This window comes from Carcharodon carcharias, chromosome 2, assembly GCF_017639515.1.
Source record: "Carcharodon carcharias isolate sCarCar2 chromosome 2, sCarCar2.pri, whole genome shotgun sequence".
NCBI lineage: Eukaryota > Metazoa > Chordata > Chondrichthyes > Lamniformes > Lamnidae > Carcharodon > Carcharodon carcharias.
Genome location: NC_054468.1, coordinates 132,070,158 through 132,083,463, shown reverse-complemented (window position 1 = coordinate 132,083,463; position 13,306 = coordinate 132,070,158). Strand labels below are relative to the sequence as shown.

The window sequence follows — 13,306 nt, the reverse complement described above, 5'->3', positions numbered from 1 at the left end:
CACATCATACTCGCTTGAAGAGTTGCTGGAGGCAGACAGTCCCCAGGGCGCTGACAGTCAGAGGATTGCTGGAGACCAGGACAATGCTGAGCCCCAGACAGTTGATGAGCTTCTGGAGTTGACAGCCAGTGGCAAATACTAGATGTCTAGCAGGGTGCATGGGAAGATCTGGCAGAGATCCCTGAGGGTCTGTGTGCCATGATCTCTGTATTGGAAGAATCCATGCGGAACACAAACACTGCGTTAATCCAGAGCTCTGAATGCACAGCATCCTCCATAGAGAGGATGGTGACTCAGCAGGTCACTGCCAATGTGGGAGATGGATGAGGCACCTAGTGACTCTACTGGCATCGCATCCATCTCTGAGACTAGGATGCTGTGGCGAAGACTGTTTATTGCTTGTCATAGATCTTACTTCGCCACTCTAATACCTACCCTCAGTGCTGGCTGACTCTTCTTTATATACACATTTGAGTATAATTAACTAATCAATACCCAACACCTGTTCACCTTATTAACTTAACCCTCGAGGTATTTAACATCCATCAACAGAACCTATTCGATACTAACAGATTCTTCTCTTTTCTTTAAATTAAATGGATGTGAATGCAAAAAAACTATTCAAAGGAAAAGATACAAAATGATAATACATGTTATCCTATTTTACAACCAATCTAACATACTTCAAATTCCTCCTCCCATTCTTGGAAACAAAAAAAATTTAATAAGGTTACATAAGAATTTCTATGTCCTCATAATCCGTTATAACACCAGGTATCCCTCTTCGAGGATATCCAACAATTTCTTTGGACATACGGTTATTTTTGTGAAACAACCTGACAACTGGTGATTTGCATCGACCCATTTTATTTTGGAAATTTCTTTCCTTTCCAACATCTCTTTTCTACTCGTGAGATCAATCCTCAACCTCTTTTCCGTGACACTCTGTTGAATGAACACTGTCCCAGGAGAAATGGTTATCTCTATAGCATTCTATAGGCACATTTTTCCCCGGTTGCCACTTATATAGGAGTTCCTTTAAAATACTTGACAAATATATAGCCGTTTCTTTTGTTTCTGCTACCATAAGTGTCTCTACAGCTAAGGTGTTTTTAACTACTCTATATTTTCTTTGATCCCTTGGCTAATGGACAACATTTATCATATCTTCCCATTAAAAATATAATGAATCGGGCTGTACTTGAATAACCATTGGGAAGGTTAGTGTGTAAGGCGTCACTAAAAATGACTAATTTCATCCCTTCTGGGTCACCCAGGTCTGGAAATCTGAGTGTACATTCTTCTAAACTTAATTTCTTCAATGTCTTATTTGCTTTGCACATTTCCCCAACAGTAGCATGTTTCAGCACGGTGCTCAATTCTAATACATCATAGCACACAGTCTAGTTTGTGTGCAAACCAGTTTAATTGCTCGATTAAGCTTCTTAATTGATCTGCTTCTTCCTTGGTTGTAGAGTCTTCCTTTTGTGAGGATCTGGCCCGATTTAGTTGAGTTAGAGATATTCCCAACTTAGTCTGCCTAATGTCCAACCCTATATAATTAAAAGCTCCAGAAGCCCAAATCCCAATTTTGAATTCCTTTATAATTTTATCTATCACAAATTTCCCAAATGTCGTAGATCACCACACAGAAAATCATCTCCATGCATTAAGAAAATGCCTGCTAGATTTCCTTCATCATACCAATAAAACATTGCTGGATCTGCTTTTAGCTGAAGGCAACCAGCTTTTTGTAGGATGGACCGAACCGAAAAATACCGTACCCTGGACGCATCATTTAGTTTGTAAACATACTTATTTAGCCTCCATAATTTCCCCTCTATGTCTCCAGCTTCTTTTAGAGGCTTAAGAATACTTCTCTTTTAAATTGTTCCCCTTGCAAAAATGCTGCTTTGAATTCAATAGATTTATATTCCCATGGGCTGAGTGTTTCGCTGAGCAGGCAGGCGTGTGTACGACACACGCGAGGGTAAGATGACATGTGATGACGTCGGGCGAGCGTTCCAACGTCATCGTGCACTCGCAAAATACTTGTGTTGGTGGACGCATGCAGGAATCAGCTGGGCTCCCGCCGACAATTAAAAGGCCTATTAAGGCCATTAACAGTGTAATTGATTTAAATTTTTCGCTGCCTGTCCAACCTTACAGTTGGCGGGCAAGCAAAAAGATTTTGGCAAAACCTCATCCCAGGGCGGTGATCACCATTAGACCCTCTGTCTAAATTTACACTGGTTTTCCACATTTTTACTTTCCTTCTGCCATCCCATAGATCTGTCTGTCCCTTGTCTTATACATTCAAACAGTCTTTGTATTTCCCTGTGGCCTTTCCTGCGCCACCCTAGCTCCAACTTTTGGCAGTTGAACTTTGTGATAAATGGCCCTATCCTGATCTTCACTATCACTTGGTCTATCTACTCTCAGTCAGCCACAAACTGTTGTTTGTACAGGTCTGACATTTATGTGTGTGAAGTGCATGATATATCTTCAGGTTCCATCCCTTGTTCAGGTTCCTTCAATGGGTAATCCATGCCAATAAGCCATGTGGAATATGTTTGGTTACCATGTTGCAAGATTATTGTTTTGCCATCAGTGCCTATGACTTTTCCTGAGCCTATCCATTTTTCTGTCCTTCTCTCTTATAATGCACCATGTCCCAGGATTAAAATTCATTTCTGACAGCCTGATTCAATACCTCAAAGCTCCCCTGATTTTTTTCTGAAACCTCAGCCTTAATAAATGCTCTCCTGTCTGCATGCATAGCATTCAAATGGTCTGCAAAAAATGAACTAATGATAGTTCCCTCCAAAGCTAGGGAATGGTTCCACATTATTGAAGATATCTTCAGATTCCTGCCAGAAACTAATTGATAGGGGCAGTAGCCCCCAACCATCTGGAACCTGCTTTTTGCAGATACTGTCCATGCTAGAGCTGTTGTCAATTTACAATTCGGCCGGTCAGCTAAGATTTTTCGGAGCTTTTCATCAATCACAGTGTGATTTCTCTAACCTATCCCATTGCTAAAAGGGCTTCCTGCTGTTATGTGCATTGCCACAATATTCACATTTTCACACATTCACCTGAATTCATCTTTGGCAAATCATCCTCCATTGTCCGTTAAGAATTTAGCTGGTGCTCCCAGCCCCTTCCTATTATTTTATCAATAATTACTTTTTTGTTTTCACTATAAATTACTGTTGGCAGATTAAATCTAGTCACTACATCTACAAAATGTATTTTTCTTTCTCATACTTTGAGGTCCATCACTACGGTTTCGTTAAAGTCTCGGCAATAGGAGATTAGTCACAAAAGTGTTCTCCTGTACTTTTTACAAATATCACAGTTTTCACTAAGATCATCGACAAGGCCAGTGTATTCCTCATCCAGTACCCCTGCATCCTTTAACAGAATCTTGAATCTATGGCCAGAGGTATGTGCAAACTGTCGATGCAGTTTTATAATATTTCGCTTCTCTTTTAAATCCCTATCCCTGGCTGTCATTCATACCTCTTTAACATTCTGTCTAGAGATGATAGGCCTTAAATGAATACAATGAAGTCCCGACTGTGTAAATTGCAAATCTATAGAACTACCAAAAACAATTGCTTTATTATGCTCCATGTCCAACTTCATTTGGACTTTTTTCATGGAAGGCTTACTTAACAGTAAAGGTATTTCACTCGATACCACCTCAGTACTGATAAATTACTACTCTTTCTCGTGATTTCAATGTGTTATCATCATTGAACCTGAAACAAGTAGAACTGTCATATTCTTTGATTTTACTCCAATCTTCCTTACTTAAAGGATCCATGCAACAGTTTAGCCAATCCACTCCACTTATCATGGACGTACACCCACTACTTAGAACTGTGCAATTGAACGAATCTGCGACAAGGATACTCATTACTGGACTGAAGCTTCTGGTCACCAATACAATTCCTTCTGATCGGTCGGTATTGTCCGCTTTGCCTTCTGTACCTTCCATGTCATGTGTTGCCTCAAAAACCCTGTTTTTCATTTTTGGGCAATTCCACACCTAATGATAGCTAGAGTCACATCTGCAGCACCTGTTGACCACCCCGTGGTTATTCCTAGGGTTCATCATCCTTCCATAATTGCCCAACTGTTACAGCTCCCAAAAGGGCCTCCGTCTTCATATGTTTATAATTCTCCTGTTGTACAGATGTTTGGGCCCTATATTCGAATGCTCTTGAAATGCTGCTAACACTGTCAATGCTGAAGAGCCCATTTACACCATTAAAGCGGCCAGAAATGAGTGCTTTCCCAGAATTTTTATTTTAAGGCTTTGGACATTGATCCAAAAATGTATCTCTCTTTGAATCTAACTCCGGTTAAAACTAAGAACCTATCCATGTTTAACATCCTAGCACAGTCTGATAATTTAAGTACTGATTTAGGAATTTCCAAGTGGAATCATTGCAATCTCATATATGGTCAGTTAAACTCCATGATGTATTCTTCCACAGAGGAGTCATTAATTTTTTAAGTTTATCAAAGTCCAACCAAGCCTCATAGGCATTCAATAAGTCTTCTTTCATGTAAATTTTATCCATGATTTTCATGAAAATGTCCAAATCTTCTTCATTGTCCAGTTCCTGAGCATCTAGTTCTGAGAACATTGTGCAACTCATTTGGCTCCTGGCAGGAAGCATAAGTACCAGAGCCCTACCTTGCTTTCTTTTCACTAGAAACATAACCTTTGTCCATACTTCAACTTTAGTTTTCCATTGATCCTAAGGTTCCTTATCAAAAAACAGTGGTGAAAAATCCTGCTACTCAATACCTGGTTTCAGGCATCTTTCTTCAAAGAGTCTCCAACTACAGTCTTCTTTCAAAAAAAAACTCCTTCTGTCTGAAAGTAAATCTTAGGCTGGGATTTTCCAGCCCCATCATGGCAGGACCCACTGTGGGAGATTCGGCCCGGATGATCCCAGCAGCAGACAGGGCTAGGAAATCCCACCCTTAGTCTCCAATCTTCTCTTTTAGGCAACCATTCTCTGCTACCAAATGTCTGTGAAATTCCCAAGCCTACTTGTGAAAAAGATACTGAGATTAGGATGCTGTGGTGGAGACTGCTTATTGCTTATCAGTGAGCTTACTTCTCCATTACACCTACCCTCAGTGCTGACACAGCTTGGCCTAAACAGCCAAGTGGTTATGGTACTGGGTCTGTAACCCCAAGATCAAGAGTTCAAATCTCACAATGGCAAACTATGAAACAATGTAACTTCATCTGAAACAGATGGAAATGGGTTTGTACTCGAAAGAGTTACAAAGTGTGCAGGCTCTTAACTCACTTCATAGCCTACGGCCATACTAGTCTGAAAACGCCCGATCTCGTCTGATCTTGGAAGCTAAGCAGACTCAGGCCTGGTTAGTACTTGGATGGGAGACTGCCTGGGAATACCCGGTGCAGTAGGCTTTTAGCTTGGCCTAAATAGCCAAGTGGTTATGGTACTGGGTTTGTAACCCCAAGATCAAGAGTTCAAATCTCACAATGATAAACAATGCAACTTCATGCTTGGCCTAAATAGCCAAGTGGTTATGGTACTGGGTTTGCAACCCAAAGATCAAGAGTTCAAGTAAACGTAGATCAAAACTGTGGTTGTGATTTAAAAGATTTAAAAGATTATCAAGAATTCAAATCTCACAATGGCAAACTATGAAACAATATAACCTCATCTGTATAAATAGATGGAAACATGTTTGTACTCGAAAGAGTTACCCTCAGTGTTGGCTGACTCTTCTTTATATACACATCTGAGTATAATTAACTAATCAATACCCAACACCTCTTCACCTTATTACCTTAAGCTATGAGGTATTTAACATCCATCAACAGAATCTATTAGACACTAACATTAAAGGACACAGTTTAAGAATAAGAGGTCTCTTGTTTAAGACTAAGATGAGGAGAAATAATTTCTCTCAGGAAGCTGTTAGCTTGTGGAATTCTCTTCCCCAGAAAGCAGTGGAGACTGGGTCAATGAATTTATTCAAGGCAGGGTTAAGCAGATGTTTTATGGACAAGGGAATCAAGGCCTATGGGCGGCAGACAGGAAAGTGGAGTTGAGACCGCACCCAAATCAGCCATAATCATACTGAATGGGGGAACAGGCTCGAAGGGCCCAGTGGCCTAATCCTGCTTCTAAGCCTGATGTTACTATGTACGTGCCTTTACCTGCTCTTTTAAAGAGTCATCCAATTACTATCATGCCCTTGCTATTTCCCAATAGACCTGTAAATTTTTCTTTTCAAGTATACAGTACATCCTATTCCTAGTGAAAGAACGACGATGTATTTCCAGGTCAGGATGGTGGGCAGCTTAGAGGGGAACTTCCAGGTAGTGGTGTTCCCATCTATCTGCTGCCCTTGTCCTTCTATATGGTAGTGGTTGTGGTTTGGAAGGTGCTGTCAAAGGAGCCTTGGTGAATTCCTGAGCGCATCTTGTAGATGGTACACACACTGCTGCTACTCTGCGTTGGTGATGGAGGGAATGAATGTTTGTGGATGTGGTGCCAATCAAGTGGGTTGCTTTGTCCTGGACGGTGTCCAGCTTCTTGAGTGTTGTGGGAGCTGCACATCCAGACAAGTGGGGAGTATTCCATCACACTCCTGACTTGTGCCTTGTAGGCGGTGGACATGCTTTGGGGAGTTGGGGGTGAATTGCTTATCGCATGATTCTTAGCCTCTGACCTGCTCTTGTAGCTGCAGTATTTTTATGGCTAGTCTAGTTCAGTTTCTGGTCAATGGTAACTCCCAGGATGTTGGTAGTGGAGGATTCAATGATGGTAATGCCATTGAACATCAAGGACAATGTTTGGATTCTATCTGGCTGGAGTTGCTCATTGCCTGACACTTGTGTGGCGCGAATGTTACTTGCCACATGTCAGCCCAAGTCTGGATATTGTCCAGGTCTTGCTGCATTTGGACATGGGCTGCTTCAGTATTTGAAGAGTCACGAACGGTGCTAAACATTGTGCAATCATCAGCGAACATCCCCACTTCTGTCCTTATGATGGAATGAAGGTCATTGATGAAGCAGCTGAAGATGGTTGGGATGAGGACACTACCCTGAGGAACTCTTGCAGTGATGTCCTGGAGCTGAGATGACTGACCTCCAACAACCACAACCATCTTCCTTTGTGCTAGATATGACTCCAACCAGCGGAGAATTTTCCCCCTGATTCCCATTGACTCCAGTTTTGCTAGGGCCCTTTGATATCACACTCGGTCAAATGCTGACTTGATGTCAAGGAAAGTCACTCTCACCTCACCTTGGGAATTCAGCTGTTTTGTCCATGTTTGAACCAAGGCTAAAGTGAGGTCAGGAGCTGCGTGGCCCTGGCGGAACCCAAACTGGAAATCAGTGAGCAGCTATTGCTAAGCAAGTGCCGCTTGATAGCACTTTTGATGACCCCTTCCATCATTTTACTGATGATTGAGAGTAGATTGGTGGGGCGGTAATTGGCCAGGTTGGATTTGCCCTGCTTTTTGTGTACAGGACATACCTGGGCAATTTTCCTCATAGCCAGGTAGATGCCAGTGTTGTAGGCAAGTTCTGGAGCACAAGTCTTCAGTACTAATGCTGGAATATTGTCAGGGCCTGTAGCCTTTGCAGTATACAGTGCCTTCAGCTGTTACTTGATATCACATGGAGTGAATCAAATTGGCTGAAGACTGGCATCTGTGATGCTGGGGACCTCTGGAGGAGGCTGAGTTGGATAATCCACTTGGGACTTCTGGCTGAAGATTGTAGCAAATGCTTCAGCCTTAAGTTTTGCACTGATGTGCTGGGCTCCTCCATCATTTAGGATGGGGATATTTGTGGAACCTCCTCCTCCAGTGAGTTGTTTAATTGGCCATCACCATTCATGCCTGAATGTGGCAGGATTGCAGAGTTTAGACCTGATCCATTGGTTATGGGATCGCTTAGTTCTGTCTATCACTTGCTGCTTATGCTGTTTGGCAGGTAAGTAGTCCTGTATTATAGCTTCACCAGGTTGACACCTAACTTTTAGGTATGCCCGATGCTGATCCTGGCATGCCCTCCTGCATTCCTTATTGAACCAGGGTTGATCCCCTAGCTTGGTGGTAAAGGTAGAGTGGGGTTTATGCCATGCCAGGAGGTTACAGATTGTGTTCGAGTACAGTTCTGCTGTTGCTGATGGCCCCTAGTGCCTTATGGATGCTGTCATGAAGCTATTAATGTATATAATATTTTGGAAAATACTTTTCTTTTAAAATAGAGGTTTAGTCTGCGGGTATGTCTTAATTGAATTGAAGCCAGCTTGTCTGAGTGCTTTGATATGTACAAGTTTTGATATGTAAGAGAGATAGTGTACATTTGCATTTTTTGAATAGAGCATTCAAGGAATGGGATGAAAATTGATGCCTTTCTAGCAGCTACCAAGCTATATGTTGATATTACGAATAAAATTGGTACTATGAAAGGGGTTTCATTGTTAAAAAGTGAAGTTCAAAGAGGTTGTTGATATAATGAGAATTTGCATTCAATCAGTGATGGTAGGTATAACTTCAGTAGTTTTCAGGTGTGTAGAGCAGAGGCAATGGAAGATCAAAAGGCAGCTGCAAGCCTCCACAGTGAAAATAACCTCATCTTGAATTTGTAAGGTGAAAATGCTTTGCATGGTGTTTGGTTAAGTCTATGGGCTGCTGTTGCCTTAATGGAGATTAATTTGGGATTTTGTTAAAAGTTATGATACTAGTAATTTGAAGCCATGTGTATATATATTTTAACCTGTGTAAATTAATAAAATGTTTCATTTAGTTTAATGTAAAACCTCGAGAACTGGTGGTCTGATTCCTAAGTTTAGAGTCGCATCTCAAACATAACACTTAAAACTATCGGTTATAATAGTTGTTTAAAGTTTCCCTCTGGGATTTTTAAATAGCTCCACTTTACCAACTGCATTGGTCATAACAGATGCCCAGTCCTGAGTTGCTAGATCTGTTCGAAATCTATCCCATTTATCACGATGGTAGTCCCACACAACATGATGGAGGGTATCCCCAATGTAAAGGCGGGACTTCGTCTCCACAGCAACTGTGCAGTGGTCACTTCTACCGATACTGTCATGGACAGATGCATCTGGGGCAGGCAGGCAGGTTGGTGAGGATGAGTTCAAGAATGTATTTCCCTCTTGTTGGTTCCCTCACCACCTGCCGCAGACCCGGTCTAGCAGCTATGTAATTTAGGACTCAGCCAACTCAGTCAGTAGTGGTGCCACCGAGCCATTCTTGATGCTGGACATTGAAGTCCCCCACTCAAAGTACATACTGCACCCTTGCCACTCTCAGTGCTTCCTCCAAGTGGTGTTCAATATGGAGGAGCATTGATTCATCAGCTGAAGGTGGGCAGTTCTTGGTAAACAGCAGGAGGTTTCTTTGCTCACGTTTGACCTGATGCCATGAGACTTCAGGACTCCCAGGGCAACTCCTTCCTGACTGTATACCATTGTGCTGCCACCTCTGCTGGGTCTGACCTGCCAGTGGGACAGAACAAACCCAAGGATGGTGATGGTGGTGTCTGGAACATTATCAGAAAGATATGATCCCGTGAGGATGATTATGTCAGGCTGTTGCTTGACTAGTCTTGAGACAGCTCTCCTAGTTTTAGCATTAGCTCCCAGATGTTAGTAAGGAGGATTTTGCAGGGTCAACAGGGCTGAGATTGCCGTTGTCGTTTCCAGTACCTAGGTGCTGCTTCAGTTTCATTCCTTTTTTGTGAGTTTGTAGCAGTTTGATACAACTAGATGGCTTGCTAGGTCATTTCAGAGGGCACTTAAGAGTGAGCCACATTGCTGAGGGTCTGGAGTCACATGTAGGCCAGACCAAGTAAGGACGGCAGATTTCCTTCCCTAAAGGGCATTAGTGAACCAGATGGGTTTTTACAACAATGATTTCATGGTCATCATTAGACTTTAAATTCCAGATTTTTATCGGCTACAAATTCCACCATCTGCCATGGCAGGATTCAAACCCTGGTCCCCAGAGCTTTACCCTGAGTTCCTGGTTTACTAGTCCAGTGACAATACTACTATGCCATTGCCTCCCCGAGTCTGTATGAAGTCATATTCGACTCAAAATGTTAACTCTGTTTCTTTCTCCACTGATGCTGCCAGACCTGCTGAATTTTTCCAGCATTTTCTGTTTTTACCTCTGGCTTACTAATCCAGTGTCATTATCACAACCCCAGTTAAGCTACCCTTAACATTAAAGTGAATAATTGCAGTTTCTCTAGTCTGTCCACATAGCTGAAGTTTCTCCTCCTTGGCACCGTTCTGGTAAATCTCCTCTGCACCCTCTCCAAGAACTTAATTGACAGCCTTCCTAAAGAGTGCTGCCCAGAATTGCACATAATACTCCAGCTGAGGCCTAACTAATGATTTGGTTTGTCGTATATTCCTTGCATTTGCAATCTATGCTTCTATTAATAAAGCCAAGAATTCCGTATGATTTTTAACAGTATTATCAACCTATCCTGCTACCTTCAAAAATGTGTTTGTGAGTCCCTGAGTTGTTCTCTTGCAACACTGCCTTTAAAATTTACCATTTAGTTTGTATTACCTCTCCTCCAACTGTCCTTCAGATGAAATAATTTAGCTGGGGACTAAATGCAGAACCTCCCATCCCTATTTTTGGCTGAACAATGCAAGTCAATCAGTAACAGTATAAATTCAGTTTATTTGAGGCCCCAGTTTCTTATCGAAAAGGGTATTATGGGATGCTAGTTACAAACCCATGTAAATGTGTACTTACAAGGATTAAAGGATTATAATTGCTAAATATTCCTACTAGTGGGAAGGCAGAACTAGCTCCATTAAAGGATTAGCACTCTGAATACTTGCCTTTAGCTCCATGTGCTAAACAGTTTAACAATTTTTACGTCTGCTGTAGAGTTAGATAATCATTGTTCAGCAATGTGGGTAGTCATGACAATAGTTCTGCAAATTTAACTAAATATTACTAGAATGTAAAAACTTAGAGAAAATTGTATTCACTTGGCAAAGTTCTTTCCTTTATGCTTTGCTTCCCCATCCCCCAGATTTGTTCAGTGAATTTATTATGCTCGATTATTTTAAAGATAGACATCCCTCCTGCCCTTCACCCTATCATATATCTTCTCTTTTGATCCTCCTCCCCCCTCACCCCTTCTATTGGCTTAAAAGCTTGTACATTTCTATTTTAATTCAGTCATCAAACTGCAACATGTTAACCCTGTTTCTCTCCACAGATGCTGCCTGACTGGCTGAGAACCTCCTTTTTATCTTGGAATAATGCCACAGAATACATATCATTGCCTAAATGACCAAGACAGGTAGATGGTGTCTCTGTCCAGTGCCTCATCTGAAGATTGACACCTCTGTCACGGCAGCTTCCTTTTAGTATTGCATCTGAAAGATGATGACGAGTGACTTCTTCAAGTGGGACTTGAACCCACAGCCCTTTGACTCAGAAATAAGAATGTTTCCAACTCTGTCAAGCCAGCAACCACTGAGCGATCAGCAATTTTCATTTGAAGATTAGATTGGCCTTTAAGGGACAAACTAGCCAGCCATTTCTTAGAAAGCCAGAGGTGCCAAATGATGTAGATATAATATTCTGGAATGAATATCGTAGACAAATTCCTCTTTTAGCCAGATGCTGATGTGACAAGCCATGTCAGACACAGACATTTTATTCTAAAGTGGAGTCTCAGAGAAAACAGATGCTAAGGAAATGTCAGCATGCGAAGAAATGTACAGCAGTGCAGAGGTGACGGTTGCAAAATTAGCTCGGTAAAAGATTGCTCCAAAGGCAAGCTCAGGGAGATAAAAAAGTACCTTTGAAAAAAAATACAGCTGTTCACTTCAGAATTGTGTGCCAAAGTCAGTGTGAGAAATGCCCCACAGGAAATAAAAATGGCGGCCTTCTGACACTGGTAAGGATGGGTCCCTTTAGGAGTCACTCCAACAGGCCACTGTGGGAGGAGGAGAGAAAACTATTGGGTAAAGATGAAAAGCAAATTAACAATTAAACAGAAGTGGTAATGAGTGGACAAGTCTTTGGGATGTTCTATGGCAGAGAACTGTTCGGAGTTCTCTATTGTTCGCACTATGATGTGGGAAGGAATATTTCCCAGCGATAGATATTTGCTGGGATTTTCTGGCCCCGTTGTGGATGGGACCCAGCCAGAAGTCCACTGACTTGCGGCAGGACCGGAAGACTGCAGTGGCGGGCGGGTGTGGAAAATCCTGCCCATTACCTCTGGTCTCTGTTGCAAACTCCATGGGCTGAATTTTGCCGTTGGCGAGCAGGGGGTGGGTCCCACTCACCGACGCGCAAAATGATGCGGGAACCCCTGACGTCATCCCGCCCCATTTAAATTTTCAGGAGGGCGGGGGCACAGCCAAATCAGTTGCTTGCCCGCTGACCTGTCAATGGCCAATTGAGGCCATTGACAGGATAATTAAAACAATTAAAGGACCTGCCCGTCCAACCTTAAGGTTGGTGGGCAGGCCAGGAGCCTCAGCGGGCTTCTGAAAAAACATGAAAGCTCATCCACTGGCGGGATGAGGTTTCATGTAGGGTTTAAAAAACTTTAATAAAGTTTTAGTGAAATTTATTAACATGTCCCATCTTGTGTGACATTGTCACATGAGAGGGACATGTTAAGGATTTTTTTATTTGTCTATTTTTAATGTTTGAAGAACTTTCAGCGATCTCCCTGAGGCAGCACTTAGCCTCAGGGAGATGTGTGCTCTTTTGTGCACATGTGCGAAAGAGTGCACTCTTGCTTTTGGGGAATCCCTCCCCCCGCCCCCCCACCGCCTGCACAGGAAGCGCATAGTGCTTCTCGCTGGACATCACGCTTGCCTGGCCTTAATTGGCTCGCTCACTTAAAATGGCGGTGCAGCCCGCTTCTCCAGCAGGGATCGGCTCCCCGCCCGCTGGAGATTAGGTCAGGCCCGCCCGCCCGACAGGCAGAAGATTCTGCCCCATAGCTGCGCCTCAGGTTTTCTCTCCCTTACTGAAGACAGGGCTGCTGATCTCTCACCATTCCGTTACCCTCTTACATTTTCCTTAGTTCCCCTTGGTTTTGTTGTCTTTCATCTTTCAATCCATAATTTGCTACCATTTATATTCTTCAAACAGGAAGCTTGAAATAGTTGGAGCTCCGAGACTTCACCACAACCACTAGCTTGGGTTCAGGCTGCGGAAGGCACAATTTCAAATTGATGTATACAGTTGTCTCTCATGT

General features: G+C 42.5%; 1 non-coding gene across 1 annotated transcript; it reads left to right on the top strand.

The window, feature by feature from the left end:
• The first annotated feature begins 5,345 nt into the window (after positions 1-5,345).
• Positions 5,346-5,464, top strand: LOC121275587. Its single transcript, XR_005942526.1, has one exon. It is a non-coding gene; the product is annotated as a 5S ribosomal RNA (ribosomal RNA).
• Positions 5,465-13,306: the final 7,842 nt, after the last annotated feature.